The sequence below is a fragment of the Magnolia sinica genome, chromosome 13, assembly GCF_029962835.1.
Source record: "Magnolia sinica isolate HGM2019 chromosome 13, MsV1, whole genome shotgun sequence".
Lineage (NCBI taxonomy): Eukaryota > Viridiplantae > Streptophyta > Magnoliopsida > Magnoliales > Magnoliaceae > Magnolia > Magnolia sinica.
Genome location: NC_080585.1, coordinates 32690701 through 32709723, shown reverse-complemented (window position 1 = coordinate 32709723; position 19023 = coordinate 32690701). Strand labels below are relative to the sequence as shown.

General features: G+C 40.0%; 1 long non-coding RNA gene across 5 annotated transcripts; it reads right to left on the bottom strand.

Moving 5' to 3' along the window:
• Positions 1–4553: 4553 nt before the first annotated feature.
• LOC131223484 (uncharacterized) lies at positions 4554–18114 on the bottom strand. 5 transcript variants are annotated; one of them, XR_009160488.1, is made up of 8 exons: positions 17914–18114; positions 17516–17620; positions 16949–17050; positions 15077–15276; positions 14191–14276; positions 13206–13315; positions 4849–4991; positions 4554–4725 (listed from the first exon to the last, which is right to left on the bottom strand). It is a non-coding gene; the product is annotated as an uncharacterized LOC131223484 (long non-coding RNA). The 5 variants fall into 5 exon arrangements; XR_009160487.1 differs by having other exon boundaries at positions 4555–4725; positions 15077–15257; XR_009160484.1 differs by having other exon boundaries at positions 4556–4725; positions 15077–15257; positions 16936–17050.
• Positions 18115–19023: the final 909 nt, after the last annotated feature.

Sequence of the window (19023 nt, the reverse complement as noted above, 5' to 3'; positions counted from 1 at the left end):
AGGGAAAAACAAATTGAAGAGGATAGTGAAGAATTGAAAATTGATGACCCAAAAATACGCAGAGCGCAACAAGAGAGTCGTGCAGATGTGTTGGACCCAATAAGAGGGGCAGTGTTTATGCCACGTACAAATACGGCTCAAGATCAACAAAAGAGTACGAGCAATGGTAGCGTGACCGTGTCGGATGAAGACGATGACCCCCCTGCCCCTGGTGATGGCAGTTCTGGTGTTACTCAGTGCCCTATACAGCCGTCTACAGATCACGATGTCGATGAACAGCGACGAGATGGTACACGAGGTCGGACTTATGAGTGTACTGAGTCACGATACAGCCAGCAGGAAGTGGGTACATCTAGTGGTGCACCGGGTCCGACAGGTTCGGAACATCAGCAAGCTCATGGTCTTGGTTATTATGATGGATATTCTTATAGTGAATTGAATTATGATTGTTATACTGAGCCTGTTCCATCACATTCATGTTGGAGTAGCCCTCCCGATCAATATCCATATGATTATAGATATCCAGATCCAAATCCAAGTTACTCATCACAGCAGACCCACTCTCAATCTCAAGATTCTTAACAACTTGAGTATGGGCACTAGTATGGCTATTCGACGGGCACTGGTGGATATCCTTACTCCGGGTCAGAGTCGTTGCCTAGTCAGGATCAGTCATCCTCTAGTTTCGTTGATCTAGTATTTCTTTCTGGCACTGGATATTATGGCCTACACCTATTGGACAGCCTCAGCCTGATGGTGACGATGACGATGATGTGGAGGTCGAGCAATCACAAAAAAGCATATTTTCATTTTGGTGGTGACTTGTGATTGTGAGTATATATTTGTGTTAAGGTAAGTATTTGCAGCAGACAGCTCACAACAGTATTATTGCAAGAAGCCATGTACACACTTGACACTGCCGAACTTGTATTTAAAATAGCTCCCCTGACAACCAATCAAGTAATCCTTAATCAAGTTGCAGGGGAGTATATCAGACACTACTAATTATTTTTTTTAATATTCTTGACTTGAGGATGACAGGTCATAGACAGGAATTACACTATCACAGACAGGAATCACAGTCACGTGCACAGGTATGTTCGAGAAATTCCTCAAAAATAATTGCAAACACCTAATGTAAGATATTTTCATTTTACATTCATTCTAATATATCTATCATTGATAGTAGATAGTTAGAAAATTAAATATATGAATTTTGTAGTCAAATTCAGGTTATCTGGTTCATAAATTCATCAGACAGTCCGATACAACTTCTCAGCAAAGAGTGGACCGTTACACCACCATAAACATGTTCCAATTTATAAATGAATACATATTTGGAATGCTTAGAATATTCCGGATTTAATCCATATTTTTTCATTTTTTTTTTGGCAAAAAAAAATTTTGCGCCGTTACGGGCCGTTACGCCCCCTTATCACCGTTACGCCCCCGTATCTGTATCGGTTTTGGAGGTCACTGTTACGTCAACCGATACCGATACGGGACACCTTGCTCTCAAGGAGAAGTAACGGAAGCCGTCCATCTCAAGTGGACCTTACTAAAAACTCTTATTTATGTGTCCATCCATTTTGCCAACTCATTATAAGGCCTGAGCCATCCAAAGTTCAAGTGGATCACACCATAGGAAGAGGGAAATAATGATGTCTACCATCCTTGAAACCATCCTAGGGCCAAAGTGATGTTAATTTGTAACCTGTTGAGCATTCCTCTCTCTCTCTCTCTCTCTATATATATATATATGCACGGTGTTGATTTTTTACATATATCATGGTGGGTCCCACACAGCTCGACCACATGGGAAGTTCCCATATATATGGAAAAGGCTAGCTCTTTGCGTCGAGATGGGAACTTCCCATGAGGTCGAGCTGTGTGGGACCCACCATGATGTATGTCGAAATTCAACACCGTGCATTTGATGGCCCCCCTTTAAATTATGGGATATTCCAAAAATCAGCTGTATACAGAATTCAAGTGGGTCATACCATCTAAAATCATGTGAAGACATGCCTAAAACATACAAAATCACTTGGTAAGGCCCATCTAAAATTTGGATGCATCTGAAACTTGGTCTGACCCATCATCCAAGTGGGACACATAATGGATGGGCTGATTTTGTGAACCGCATTTCTATGGGCCCAACAAATTATTATGAATTTTTTTAACGGGAGGGTAACCCCTCTCAACGTTTGCATGTGGTGTGGCCCCGCAAGTCATGGATTGACTTGATTTTTAAGCCCAAGGCCCACCATGGAATGGTGCACCTGACTGATGGGGTAGATGTTCAATATGCATCAAAGTGGCGCCCACACAGCTTTCCCATGAGGCTCCACACACACAGACCTTATGGCAACTTACCGTAAGGTTGAGCTGTGTGGACCCCACCGTGATGTGTGTCGAGTATCTACTCCATCAGTCAGATGCATTATTCCATGGTGGGCCAAGTTCTTAAAAATCAAGTCAATCCATAACTTGAGTGGGCCACACCACATACAACAGTTGAGAGAGGTTACCCTCCCATTAAAACACTCATAATTATTTATTAGGCCCACCAAGATGTGGTTCACAAATCCAACCATCCATTGTGTGTTTCCCACTTGAATGAGGGGTCACTTAAATGAGTGGTCAGACCATGTTTCAGCCTCATCTAGAACTAGTTGGGCCTCACCAAGTGCATTAATTATTTTAGACATGTCTTGACATGGTTTTAGATGGTATGGCCCACCTGAGTTCGGTATATGGCTGATTTTTGGGATATCCTATACCCAAAATGGGACCAATCAAATACACAGTGTTGATTTTCCATGTACATCATGGTGGGGCCCACACGACTCAACATCATGAGAAGTTGCCATATATATATAGTGGAAAGCTCACCTACCTACCAGTTCCCATTGAACTTGTGCAAACTTTTTTAAGAACACATCGTATGTGATGTGACTCTAAAATTTGAACGGTCCACGTGAAGAGCACCTCATGAAATCCCCTGGACCCAATTTTTTACTTTGATCCAAAACTTTGGTGGGCCATGAAAAATAAAAACAGTTTCCTTCCTTGATTTGTATTTCTCTTTGCTATGGCCCGCCTGAATTTTAGATCAGGGTGAAAATCATGGACCGCTCGAATTAGACGCTTATGACACCTGGTCAAAAGTACGCATGTGCATAGGTGCAAAGGTGAGCATCTCTCTCTCTCTCTCTCTCTCTGGTCAAGATCACGAGAACTTCCCATGAGGTCGAGCTGTGTAGGCCCCACCGTGATGCATGTCAAACGTCAACACTATGCATTTGATGGGTCCCCTTTAAATGATGGGATATCCCAAAAATCAACCGTATACGGAACTCAGGTGGGCCATCCATCTAAAATCATGTGAAGACATGCCTAAAACATATAAAATCACTTAGTGGGGGCCACATAAAATTTGGATGCATTTAAAACTTGGTCTGACCCCTCATCCAAGTGGGACAAACATAATGGATGGGCTGGATTTGTGAACCACACCTCGGAGGGCCTAACAAATGATTATGAATGTTTCGATGGGAGGGTAACCCCTCTCAACTTTTGTATGTGGTATGGCCCATAAAAGTCATCGATTGACTTGATTTTTAAGCCCGAGGCCAACCATGGAATGGTGCATCTGACTTATGCGGTAGATGTTCAACAAGCATCACGATAGGCCCACAGAAGTTCCCATGAGCTCGACCGCATAGAACCATTTTCCCGTGTGTGTGTGCGCGCACGCGTTTGTGTGTGTGTGTGTTTGGGGGGGGGGGGGGGGGGGGGGGGGTGTTACCATTATGTGTCTCCCACTTGGATGAGGAGTCAGACTAAGTTGCAGACGCATCCAAATTTCAGGTCAGCCCCACCAAGTGCTTTTATATGTTTTACGCAACTCTTCACATGATTTTAGATGGTATGGCCAACCTGAGTTCCGTATATGGTTGATTTTCGGGATATTGTATAATTTAACGGGGACCCATCAAATGCACGGTGTTGATTTTCAACACACATCATGGTGGGGCCCACACAGCTCGACCTCATGGGAAGTTCCCATGCGGTCAACCGCATAGAACCGTTTCCACACACACATATATATATATAATCTTGATCCCAAACTCCAGTGGCTTTTCCGAGAAGTTCTATATTCAGTGGTGTGGTTCACTTGTGCTTTGGATATGCCTCAATTCTAAGTACATGCCCTAAAATGATCGGATAAAACAGATGAACGGCGTGGATAATTAAAACACATATGGCCCCACAGTTTACTCAGTAACCAATCGATGTGCTGGGTAGCCTTAGCGTGTACGTGTGAAGAAATCCGTTCCAATCATGGTTAGGCAACATGTGCATCTTTAAGCACGTGCGTGCAACCCACCTGATCGATAGCCCCGAGCATGCAACCTTACTTCTGCATTATTTAATAAAATAAAAATAAATAAATAACAATTTTCACATTCAAATTCCAAATGTAAATGGTAGGAATATAATGCCCCTATTGTACAAACAAGGGTATACTAAGAACCAGGGAGAACAATTTCCGGAAAAAAATAAAAATAAAATGGCTGCAATGTATATTCAAGCAACAATAGAAAGTATCATATAGTGAAAGAAAAGAAAAGAAAAAGAATGAAATTGGACTTGATGGTGGGTCACCAGCTCAAGCCCCTACTTCCAGTCACCCAACAACAGAGCTCTCCCCATCCTTTCCTGTGAAAATATTCCATATCCCAAGATGGAAAAGACCGATCATATGTTCGGACATAACAAATTGAATACTTGTAAGATTCACAGGCAAACAGTTCCACGACACTATTTAAAATTGTGTATCACCTGTGCTAGATTGCCTTTCCAATAGCCCTTACTGCCCTCCTTCCCAATCAACATAATGGCCTTGTAAAACTTGCAGGCAGAGGCACAAACAAAATTATAGTCTTCAAGACAACGATAATGAGGTTGAAGGATGAAGATATGTCCTGCAAAACCAGGAGCAGCCGCAGCTAAAAATACGAATCCAGATTCATCTAAATCCAACCGAAGCAGCTGCAACCATAAGCTGCTGATCACACTCCAAACTTTAGCAGGAACAGCTTTCCCATTCCAACCAACATCAGCTAAAACCCGTCCAAACAGAGGCGTCTGCAACCACTACCTGAACCAAGTAGCAACAACAACCCACATGGAGCAGCTGCATTGATTTACATTTACACACAGAACACTCAAATACACACCTCGATTTCACACATACCCTTCCCCTGCCCACCAACACACTATATAACACACTCCATTAAAACTGTGATCTGATCTTGATGGAGTAGAATTACATAATATTATTGGTGTAGCCAATCCCAATTAGTTGGGAAAACGCTTAGATGATGATGCTGGCGACTAAGCATCCACATGTCTTGTAAGATTCATCTAGAATAAAAGTTATCAACATGCATCTTTTATGAAAGTACAATGTACCAGACAAGAAAGGAAACACAGAAAAGTAATAGAGAAGTCTACATTACATCTAGTAAAAAGGTCCAGATTAACCATGCTTAAAAGAAGAGCACTCACAAATTCTTCAAGCCCAGTTGTTGAACAAAATCTAGACATCCTTTCACAAGCTTCACCAGATCGAAATTTGTTAAAGCATGAAAGTTGCTTTCACCAATTAAAAAGAAAAAAGAAATATTTACCTTCTTATTTATTTCCAGAACAAGAAAATTCACATTTTTACATCTCCTAGCCACTTTAAACAGAAACAAACGATTTCTTGCATTATAATCACCGGAATGATTATAGGGTTGAGAATTCAATGGAACTACAGTGCATGTACATCAAGAAAACATTTACTAAATAAAAAATTCCAATTTATTAGTCAGATACATCCAGCTAGACCAAATACTGCTTTTTCTTTTCTAGATTGAAACAGGGTAGATAGTTGATGATCTTTTCATATATAACTAATGTGACATATGGAGAGATAGGACTTATAATTATGCCATGTGCCTCGCTCAGACATCTCCTAACAATTTTTCTTTCTAATACAACAAAAAAGCTCATCACTTGTAGTTTTCCATGCTCTGTTCATGAAACAGAATGAAGGTTCTTCTTGAAACAATGCTGGGTTTCAAAATCAATTTGAAAGCACTATGTATAAGTGTGTTTTGCATAGATGATAAAAGCCATATATATAAGATCTTGACGTCACCAAAGAATATATCAAAATCAAGTTGAAAGCACTATGGATAAGTGCATTTTGCAGAAAGTATTAAGTACAATAAAAGGGTGTGAAATGACTACAGAGACTGTCCACACATCACACGAACATATCATGACAGTTTTACATTCAAATAAACCATTCCATTCATCCATCAATTAGATGGATGTAGCAACTACAGCTAGTAATGAAGGCTTGCACATTCAGTTCCAAGTAATCATATACAACAAATATATAGGAAACCATAGGTACCTGCATATAACATAGTGGTTAGAGTAATGGAAAAGAAGTAAAACTAGTAAGTAGCAATCCCATGAAATAGGACACCCTTCTACAACCTAAAAACTCACTTTCTCCTCATTTCATCTGTTCTCTGAGATGTTGCTTTTATCATTGAGATTTTATATTTATGATTTTTGGCATTCCTTTACAGTTTTCTTTTGGATATTGATAACTGCAGTTGTACTTTGCAGTTGAGAATTAGTACCCAATAAAATAGATTAAGTTAAGATGGGCATTAAGTGGATTTTGATCCTTGCTCAGTTCACATTTTTTTTAGCACGCTTGGCAAAATTAGATTGTCAGTCATGCGTCTGGTGAGCTGGACCACTTGTTGATGTATGTCGCACTATGGCTCGACCACTGTCCAAAAGTCACATGGATTGGATGATCCTATTCCTACCCGTCTTCTTTTGCTTTTTTCTAATTGATGCTGATTGTTTCCTTCTTTTTTTTGTTTTTGGTTTTCCATGGTCTATGATTCAGACAGTTAAGATTGTCTGTTCACTGGGATTTTTCTACCTCAGCTCATTGTGAGTGCCCCACCAGATGAGCAGTTTAGATCACAGGCTACTGTTCCACTTAGACCAATTTTTGTGCAGTGAACATGGTTAATGGTTATTCTTGCCAAAATAACAAAAAGTCCTTGTGAACGACTTAGTAGATGTGATGAAGGCAAAAAAAAAAATCTGGTGTAACTACTATGATCATCTTTAGGCTGGAGAATGGAATTAGTGTCTCAGTCAAATGCTATAACTAGTTTTCAAGCTTAGCTAACATTTATCATACTTTAAAAACGATTTTGCTCCAAGAAAATTTTCAAGGATCCATTGTTTTGAAACAAAATTGAATAAAAATGATAAAACAAACACAACTATGCATGGCATAGTTCTAAAACTCACAAACTCAAATCGAAACTCATCCTATTGATAAGGTTGAGCAAGAAGTGGTGCTTAAAATCAGGCGGCCATCCAATCTGAATGTCTGAGATGTGTGCAATCTTGTGCCCATCATTACCTTTCTCCTTCTTGCATCCCCTTTGTAAATGGAGACAACCATAGATTTGTAGACATTCAAAATTTGTTAAGTTGCAACCTAGATGGCAAACACTCCAATTACAATGGTTGCACCACATTTGTAGCACAAAAATGAAAAGTTTGCAAAGAAAATAGCTATTGATTGACATTCAATGTAAGCTTGTCACTCACCTGAAAAGCAGGCCGGCCTGATTTTTAGTTCAACCACCAGCTGCCCTTTGCTCATTTTCTTACAACTGTACGAGGATAGCACATGTGCTGCTAGGCCCTTCTCCATCTCATTTGTTCGAGTTCCATTTGCATTCCTTGATGAAATTATGGTGTTTAAATGTTCTGTTTGCCAAATAAATCAGCCAACCATAGAAAGCAATCCAGTAACAAAAAAGGAGCTAGTTAACAGTGCTCAAACAGAATTTCTATGGCATGTACAGGTTTTCAATTTGCATAAATGGACCCATAGTTCTTTGGAATTTACTTCATTATACAGTATGTATAATCAAGGTAAGTGTGTTATTAAATAATAACATCCTTCAATGCAAAAATGGACCCATAGTTCTTTGGAATTATCTTTTAAATGCATTAGCAATGGAAAATAGTAAAAAAATAAAACTAAAAATAAAAACTTTTCATCCAAGAAAAAAAAAAAAAACAGCGGAAGTTGAAATCACTCAAAATATATAGCAGCAGTTGGGCAGATACAACAGTTCTATCCACCTTCAAGACCATGTGGAACCACAGACAACAACAAGGGATATGGACTGTAGAATTTTACACTGGATGTTACAGGGATTCATGAAGCAGGCCATACATTTTACAGTGCATTGGGAATTAGAAAGTCAACAATTCAGAATTTTCAGTGTCTGATGCAGGACAATTAACCATATGCTCTAAAAGCTCGAACTGTTAGATTATGGCGAATTAATCCCTTCATCACATAGCCCAGGCCCCACATTGCATGGGTTAGGACCTCAGTCGAACCCCCCTCGTGGGCCCCAAATTACAAGAGTACCGCCTCACACGGGCCGCCCACCGCTAGAGCTGTACACGAGTAGAGAAAGTTCAGGTACTCGCTTGACTTAACTCGCAAGTACTCGACTCAACTCTACTCGTCAGGTGTTTGAGCCGAGTACGAGTGGTTTTTTTCTACTCGTTATGAGTTCGAGTAGAGTACGAGCAAAGTAGTGCTCGACTCGGTACTCTACTTGGTACTCGACTCGTGTCCATCTTTTTTCTAGTGGTTTTTTTCTACACATTGTCCGTCTTTCTCGATTGTCTATTTCTTAGACACCTAATTGACCATTAGGATGGGCAGTTTTTGGTGCAGAGGTCATCTACCTGAGTTAGACTAATATCAATGGTCTGGATTACTCAAACATGGTCTGTACTCGTACAAATTGCAGACAGGAGCGTGCTGTTAATAATAATACCGGTTTCATAGAAACCAGATCCACTCCCACTTGGAGAAAGTAAGTTTTTGTCCACTCACTCTCCATACTATAACATCCACTACACATCTACACCTCATCTTCACCTCCATGCAAAAATAAGATTGATCTGAAAATGTGGTGGGCCACACCATGGAATAATGTAAAATCACGGCTAAAAACTTTAATTCAACCAGTCTCGACTGACCATTGGATCAAGTGGATATTTGGTATGGATCTTCGTCCGGGTGGGGCTCACCATATGAACAGATTCGATGGCTTATAGAAAACACGGTACACGCCAGGAAGGTTTCTATGTTGGGTGTCCCCATCCCCACCGCTCTCTATAGTGTGGTCCACTTGACGTTTGAATCTTTCTGATTTTGGGACCCAAGTCTTGAAATGATGTTATGCAACCGATACATGGAGTGGATTTCACATGTACATCACAGTGGCCCAAACAGGTCGGGTGTTGCACGCTCTTCCTGGGAAGGGTTTTTAGAGGATTCCATTCCTTTTGACTATGGCCGTTAGATTTTAAAGCTGACATGCGGCAGGTGGTGGGGTGAATTTAGATCTGAATTTCTCATATTAAAGCTGACTGGTACTCGTTCTCGCTGGTATTCGGGCAAGTAGAGCACGAGCAGCGAATTCATGCTCGATGGCCGAGTAGAGCCGAGTACGAGCAGGACACGAGCATTAAGAGCTGAGTACGAGTAGGGCGATACTCGGCTCACCTCGACTCGTGTACAGCTCTACCCACCGCGAGTGTGTCCCCGCATCTCATAGGCTACCCCACTCAAGCCCGGTGTGAAATGTGCATAAATCACCATCGGTGAGGAGTCTCGAACACAAGACCTCCCCCGTGGGCTTCAAATCACATGGGTCACCCACCTCGAGTGTCCCCACATCCCACGGGCTACCCCACTCAAGCCCGGTGTGAAAATGTCCCTGCATTAGTGTCTAGTCATAGATGCACTAACAGTAAGTGAACGTGAACCCACATGCATCTGATTAAATTCGAAAGGGAAAACCTCAGACCAAGTTTTGAGAGCCACGCATTTGTTTTGCAAAGTGTAGCCCACCTTGCCAGTGGGTCACCCTGAATCCTGGGCTACAACATCAGTATATTGTTGCTATTCTGATGAATGGATTGGATATCAGATGTATCATGCCATGTTGGATGTAGTGTTCAAATTATCGGCGACAATATCGAATTGTCGCCGATAATATCGGTATCGCTAGCTCAGTGATATCGAAACCCCATTTATTCGTTTCGGTGCCAGGAATCGCCAATAATCTCGCCGATAATATCAGATTGTCGATATTTTCGAAATGTCACCGATATTTCACTATTCCCACCAACCACAGGTGGGAATTGTAGCCAACAACCCACCTTTATCGATAAAAGGGGAATGTTGTCGACGATAAAATCGTCGAAATCAAAAACAAAAATCACAAAAAATACTTGTTTTTCACCCGGATCTATTTGAAAATGCGAATTCCTGACTGTTAAGTGTAGATCGACAACTTTCCGGTAAGATTCAACCCCAAAAAAATCTGTTTTTCCGACAAAAATTCCTCTAGCAACTTTTCTAGAAAAGAATCGGCTTACGGGCCGAGATCTTGTTGGAAAATACAGGTTTTAAAAAAAAAAAAAAATTGGAATGAGGGAGAGGGATTTTCGGGTTGAAAATCCTGAGAAATTGGTGGGAAGGAGATAAATTTTTGAAAATTTTGGATGGGGAGAGGGATTTTCGGGGTTTTAATGAAATTGGGGATCGGGCGTGAAATCGGATTGCGTACTTAGTTCCTCAGTACGCTCTTATTGTACTGAGTAAACTCTGTTGGGCCCACTACGAATGTATCTGGTCGATCCATGCGGTCCATCCGTTTTTCCATCTTATTTTAGGGGTTGAGACCAAAATTTAAGCATACCAAAAGATTAAGTGGACCATACCATTGGAAACAGTTGGAATAATGACTTCTACCGTTAAAACCTTTCTAGGGGCCACAATGATGTTTATTTCTCATCCAACTTGTTCATAAGATCGCACAGACATGGATGAAGGTAAAACACAAATAGAAGTTTAATCTAAAACTTCTGTGGCCCCCAAGAAATTTTCAACGGTAGATGTTCAATTCATACTGTTTCCTAGGGTGTGGTCCACTTGAGGTTTGGATATACTTTGTTTTTAGGCTCAAGACCTAAAATTATCTGTTTAAATGGATGGACGGAGTGGATAAAATACATAAATCACGATGGACCCCACAGAGTTTACCCAGTACGCTTAGCGTACCGAGTTACTCAGTATGCAATCGGGCGTGCTTTGGCGCTTTGACGGTGCAGGTCAGTGCTTCGTGGGCCCACCATGATGCATCTGTTGTATCCATGTTATCCATTAATTTTTAAATATCATTTTAGAGCTTGATCCAAAAAATGAGGTAGATCAAAAACTCAGGTGGACCACACCACGGGAAAACAGTTGAGATTGGATATCCACCATTTAAATCCTCCTAAGGCCCACTGTACTGTTTATTTGACATCCAATCTGTTAATTAGGTCATACAAACCCAGATGAAGGGAAAAAACAAAGATCAGGTTGTTCCAAAACCTTTATTGCCTCCAAAAAGTTTTTAATGGTCAAAGTTCATTCAACACTGCTTCCTGTAATGTGGTCCAATTGAGATTGGAATATACCTCATTTTTTTTCTCATACCGTAAAATGATCTATAAAAATAGATAGACAGCACGGATGAAACACATACCTCGTGGTGGGGCCCACAGAACACCAACCACCAACCATTGGCTAGTGGCAGGAGGAGTACCCAATCCGTTTCCGCAGTGGATGGGCATAGATCAGGGACCCACATTTCCTGCAAAAGCCTTTCCCGTTCCCGCGCTGCAAACTCAGGTGGGGGTGGGGCCCACTGTGATGTTGTGAGAAATCCTCCCCGTCCATCCGTTTTGTGATTTCATTTTAAGACATGTTGCCAAAAATGAACCGTATCCAAAGCTCAAGGAAGTAACAATGCTAAGGACACCCACCGTTGAAACCTTCCTAGGCCCCACTGTATTGTTTATTTTACATCCAACCCTTTGATATGGTCGCAAACACCTGGATGGAGTGAAAAAACAAATATAATCTTGATCTAAAACTTCTATGACCCTTAAGAATTTTTCAACAGTAGTAATTTAATTACCACCGTGTGACGTCACCAAGTTTTGTGGGTCCCATCATGACTAATGAGGTATGAGTTATATCCAAACCGTCCTTCCACTTGGTGAGCTCGTCGTAAGTCTTGATCTGAGAAATTTCAAGTGGACCCACCACAGAAAACCGTGGGAGCCGTCACACCCACCATTGAAACATTTATAGGGCCCACAGTGATGTATTTTTGAGATTCATCCTATTCATAAGTTAACATAGAGATAGATGAAGTGAAAACAAAAATATCAGCTTCATCGGAAACTACTGTGGTCCCTAAGAAGTTTTGAACAGTGGATGTCACTGTCCCCATTATTTTCTATGGTGGTGTCCAGATCGTACGGTTGGTTTAATCAAGCCATTAATCTAGTTACCTATCATGAATGGACCATGATTCCCCAAACTTTCAAAGGGGAGAACCCTATCTTTTTTTTTTGAATTCATGGCCAGAAATGTGTATTTTTTTTTTAATTCGTTTACTTTTGCATGTCTTAATTGTTGTAAGCTTACATTTGTATTATATAAACTCATTTTGGTTACTATTTAAGTGATTTCTTACGACAACGAATGCCTTTTGGCCCCCATTAAATGGAAACTTCTAATTTAATGCATTCTTTTTGCAATTTTTTTATTCCTGAATATGTAAATATGTGTATTTACGCATGTCCTGAAGTTTCACTGAAAAATTCCACGATTTTCTCCATGTTTCCCCCTTTTTCCCTACATTTTTGATTATCAGCGATAACAATATTATATCTTTATCTCCGGCTAGCGAAACTTGTAGCGATACCGACAACTCGAACACTGGCTGGATGTGGCTCTTAAATGAGCTATATTGAACACACATTTGTGCTTGGCAAATTTCAGAATTTCATATAACAAATACAAGCCCATGACACCCAGTGATGCCTTTTTCCTGAATTCCCCTCCTACAATCCTGCCACTGACTTCGTCCATCAATCCTTCAAAAAAAGAAAAAATGAAGATGATACATTGTTGGAGACAAATGTAAAACCCACTCTCTAGCACATACCTTATCATATCCTAAACCACACTGCATTTATGTCAGGAAATTGATCATTTGTAGAAGATGGAGGAAAGGATAATATGTAGCTGAAACTTCTGGCCAGATGCTCCTGTCTTCTGCATGACAAAAAGAAAAGTCTATTAGAACTTTGTTGCTTGTTTGTTACTTGGAAATGCATGGCATGTATAATGACTGTAAAGGAATGGAAGAGGGTAATGGAACTAATATGTGGTATCATATTCTTGCAGGAAATAATGCAAGGATATAAAACTGCTAAAATACAATTATATTTACACAAGCTATGTAACCCCACTAAAGTGTCAGTACAAACCTCAAGTTTCTGGAATACCAGTCATTGTAGGTGCTCATGAGCCGCCTACTCACAATAATTCCATACCAGACCCACATGCCAAAATTACTGCATTCTATCTGCTAAGCTGATTGGGAGTGGCATGGGAGATTTCTGATAGTTGGAAAATACTGGAACTCCGCCATCGGGAGCAGCAGTCGGCTGACATTTTGTCAAGCAAGCTAGACCTTTGAAACCATTGGTCTAACTCAATGCATGGTGTGGCCTACATGAGGATTGGATTGGTCCACTTTCCATGCATTGGAGGAATGCGCAACATTTTGTTGTGCATTTGCACATGTGAAATGGGTTGTCCGGTATCATGAGTAGTGGTCCCCACCCCTTGGGGGGATGAAAAAAAAAAGAGAGAGAAATTAAATGAACTTTTTAACCTAGAGGTTTTGCAACACTTACCTGAGATAAAAGTAATGGAAATACTTCTTCTTTCTAATATTTTAACTAAAGAATATCAATCATATAGAGAAGAATATTTCTTACCTGCCTAATACATTACCCAAAGATGGATTACAAAAAATAGCATAAAATACTTGTAAACATGCCAAGGAATAGGAATACATAACAAAATTATCGTGCCATTCAAGAAACGTACTAAATACTTGTAATAGAGCTATGTGGTCTAACCTGGAAATATACAAGTGAGGTCGATGTCATGATGAATGTCCCAGAAGGAATATGGAATCCGTATACCAATCATTGTCATCTACAAGCTGTAAAAGACGCATGCAAAGGAGGTCAACAAGATTTAACATGTGATATATCTTATCACAATAAGTTCAAATTGGGGGCACAAACACGAAGCATAGGAATTTGCTAACAGAAAATGGGAATGAAAGATGAAAAAAATAATCAAATTCAAGATAAAAACTAAAACTATGCAATGGTGATGTTTAAGCCTAGAGCTTGATGGATGACTTGGGAGTAAACCTCGTACTCATAAGCCATGGTTTTATGGCATATATGTTCCACAAAAAGAAGGTTGTCATGGTTCATCCACTTGGATATACCTTTTTTAGAAATAAATCATAGTTCTTCATGTGCTGCGAAAACAAATAAGGTTTAAGTACTCCTGGTTCAATCCCCATGAATCAAATAATAAGCTTTGATTTTAAGATGAGAGAAGATCATTTACATCTGGTAATATAATCTCAACATTTGATAGCTGAAGGTTCCTAAGGAATGAATGTGGAAAGTTAGCTTATATAACTTCTTCAATAGGATTCTCTAATTGTATTTAACATGCTTAGAGATTTTTCCTCTCCATTGTTGTGAATATTATGGAAACATCATTAGAATTACAACAATTTGGTTTCCTCCTCTTCTGTAGACTGAAGGTTTCAAATTCAATTTGAGAAAAAGTGAAGCTTGCTGAATTGTCTCACTGTATAAGGTTTGAAAAATCTGTAGTATCATTAAGAACAAGCCAAGCGACCATACACAGTCGGGTGATATCTATGATAATGACGACAATGATGTTGGCATTTGTATGTATGCATGAACCAGTATGTACCTCAAGAAGTCCGATGATGATTTGGAATTTGTCTTGAATCCGTTGTATGTAAACAACTTGATATCAGTCCCAAAGAGATAGCGGCCGACCATTGTCTGTGCTCATGTTCATACTGAAACAACCATTTCAGCAGAAACTTTGATGCAGTAGATGTTACTGCATGGGCTGATGGAGGCAAAATCTAATGATACGAAGAGATGCTAAATGAAATGAGTACAAAGAACTCATTAGTTTTAAAACTAGGTAGAGAAATAAATTCACAAGTGAAAGAGAAATAGACGGTAATTACATCCCCATAGACGGTAATTACATCCCCAACGATGGAGATTCTAAGACTGTTTTCCACAGTTAAAAATATATGTGCCAGAGAATATAATGGCTGGTTTAATCCCAGTATCAATTTATGATGAAAAAAGAAAATTAAAGAAACTCTTTGATTGACTCCCTTCCAATGTCTGATTCTTTTATGAAGTTGGTGAGCTTACAATTGACCTGATTGAGCTACTGGATAAAAAAATCTGGAGTACGGGCAAAAGTTTTGAATATTGAATGACAAGAGTATCATTTTCAATAAAAGTTCAAGAATCATTTGGACAACCAACTAAAATTTTAAAAAACTTTTATGATTATGATTCGAGGTATTTATATGACAAACTGATTTTAAATACCTTTATAGTCATTCAAAAAAATTCTAAGACTACAGTTTCTTAAACTTCAACAGCCTCATGTATATATCACCATATTTGTTTCTCTGTGTTTAAGCTACAGTCACCAACTACATCAGATGGGCTGACAATAATTTTGTGTTTTGCACATGGATCAGGGAATTTTCATGCTGGTTTCTGGGTACTTTAGGCTCCCAAAGGACATCCCAAAACCTGTCTGGCGATATCCAATGTCTTACATCGGTTTCAATTTCTGGACACTTCAGGTACTCAAAACCATCTGAATCTGTGTTTTTTTGGAACAAGGCACTAAGGTGCTGTTTGGAATTCCTTGAAATACAGGAAGACCCATTCATCTAGTTTGGAATGAGAATGCAACAATAAACCCATTACTATTGTATTCATGTTGTGGTTATTTCTGCAGACAGTGAGTGCTTAGTGCATCCCAACATCCACAATTTTCGGAGTGCTCCAAATGCCTCTACCTAAGAAAATGTAGTCATTTCCCAACGTTCTCATTCTGGGGTTGATCCAAAGTTCCAAACAGACTTGTTATCTTCCTTCCTTTCTTTCTTTATATTAATATTAATTCCACTTAACCAATCAAAATTGTCTGCAGATTGTGGGTGGAACTACATGGCAAAGACAAAAAAATAGTACGCAACCCTTGAATTTCTGTAAATTGACAGAGATTGTGGCACATATAATAATCAAATGAAAAGCCTTTCAGGAACCTTTTCTATATTTACTTCTTAGGTAACGTCGGTTCTGGTTACCCGATAAAGCCATACTTCAAATACACCTTTTATTCCATGTCCATTAAGACATTTGCCAGTCTTTCTTTCTTTTTTTTTTCTTTTTTTTTTTTCAGTTGGGTGTGTGCATTGTGACATGAATCTTTTTGCACCAGTTAATTTGATGTGGGTGGTTGACAGTAGATAGAGAAAATGATCACTGTCAAATGAGTGGTCGATAGCTGACAATGGAGGTGGTTGGTCTGACTGATCATGACAATGTTTAAGACGGCACACGCGACATGTCAGGCTCATTTCAGTGGTTATTGCAAGAATGAGAAAACAAAACATCCCTGAAGAATTGAAGATATCAAGAAAATGAAAATAAAAATTGCAATGTCATAAGAGGATCAAAAATTCAAAATAGATGGTGACATTAAAAAAGATGAAAGAAATAGACCATTTTATATTACTAGTGAATCAGTTGAGAAGAGTAAGCCATTGCACTTCATGATTCTAGCTTCAAGCCCTTTAAGTCGGTGTTGTGTGTGTGGAGCTAGTTGCAGAACCGATGCCTGCCAATAAGAAATAGATTGATCAAACATTGGTTGCTCCAGAATGTTGATCAGATGGACAATGAGGACACCTCACAAATCTACTGGATTTGAAAATCAAACCCTTCAATCAGTGGCCTACAAATAAAACAGTCCAAAGATCAATGGTCTAGGATCTCCCAATCATGTTGGGGACCATCAGATCAATGACCTGGACCAGTGAACCATGGCCCCACTCACAAAATCCTGCAATTCAGTAAACCAAACATTCGCTGATGTGTGGGATCCTGTAATACCTCCACTATCAATTGCATCAGGCTTGCCACAGCCCATTGATTTCTTGAGAAGATGATTAGAGAGCTGAGAGGTTATTTGAATCTACCCATCCCTTCCAGCACATTGATAAAAACATCATATTCGTTCTTCCCACAATATGGTTATTCAAACAACTCCTTACTATATGGGAGGAAAGGGGAATCCAAACACCTTAGGAATTGCATAGACTTTTGCCTGAGGATCTGCCACCTGAGCAACCTCTGAAGATCCAAACCTACAGGCATCTAATCGACCCCTAAGGGATCATTTGGTAACCTGTAAAGAATTTATTTCCAGGAAACAAATCACATTAGATCAAGATTCCACATTAGATTTTGGTAGCTGAAAATCACGAATCCCTAATTTCCTCAAATTCCTTCAATATGAAGTCCCCAATATCCTCCAGTTCCTAAAATCCCCAATTCCCCAATTTCCAAAATCCACAACTCCCCAATTCCTAAGATCCACAAACCCCCAAATCCTCCATGGGCGAAAGAAAAATTAATAAACAGAGAGAGAGAGAGAGAGAGAGAGAGAGAGAGAGAGAGAGAGAGAGAGAGAGAGAGTACCAAAGTAAGAAGGAGAGTGGAGGAGGAGTTGCTGGTCGAGCTTCGGCAGATTCTGTTAGCATGATATTCTTTCTTCACTGTATGGAGAAACCATCTCCTTTTCAGATTTCTGTAGCATGAGATGGAGAAAGAGAGAGGGAGGGAGAGATGGGTAGAGAAAGGCTAGAGCCCGCGAGAATGATAATAAAACCTCGCGGGCTCTTTTTGGGCGCAGATTGGGTATTACACCCACCGCACGGAGCTAGAGACGAGAGCTCCTACCGAGAGCTCTGTGGGCCATAGTGATGTATGTAGTTTATCTACGCCGTCCATTAATTTTGTCAAGTAATTTTAGTAAATAATCGCAAAGCGTAGTAATATCGAAGGCCCAAATGGACCACGCCATTACCAATAAATTTTTAATGGTAGATTCTTAATCTCCACTGTTTCCTATAGTGTGGTCTACTTGAGCCTTGATCTGCCTCCTTTTTTACATTCATGTCCTAAAATGAGGAGTTAAAATGGATGGACGGCTTAGATAAAACATATACATTGTGGTGGGCCCATAGAGCTCTTACGGGACTGCCTACCTCTAGATATGACCAGTAGAGTTAGTCACTTTTGTCTATGGATGAAAGCCGTAGCAATATAGCTCCAGTTTATACTCAAAACCAAAAGCCCATATAGTCCATTGCCTTTACTCATTGTTTTAGTAATGAACGCAATTGCAGAGTTTAGGGTGATTCTGAATGGCACCAAACAACATACCCATTTCGGGTACTCGAGAGTAGAGATATCTAGTGACTCTAGTAAGGCGGTTGCGCCCCTTGCCAAGGAGGCGAGCGGGTCCTGGGCTTTGCCGTAATGGAAGAGAAGGATTGATGCTCTTAGATGTCCGTATCTCCCATACACCTAGGTAAGCAAACGTGGTGATGGATGGTCTAGTTAGGTTGGGGAGCAAGTCCTAAGTAGGGACGATTTTCAGATCCAAGGAGGATAACATGTTTTTCAATAAAGTAGATTTGGACTACCTTAGGGAGGTATAATCCTCTCAGGGTGTATTTTCCTTCATTTACTCACAGGATATGCGGGCCTTCTCCTTTTGTTGATAGCCTGGCCCGAATTAGTTCT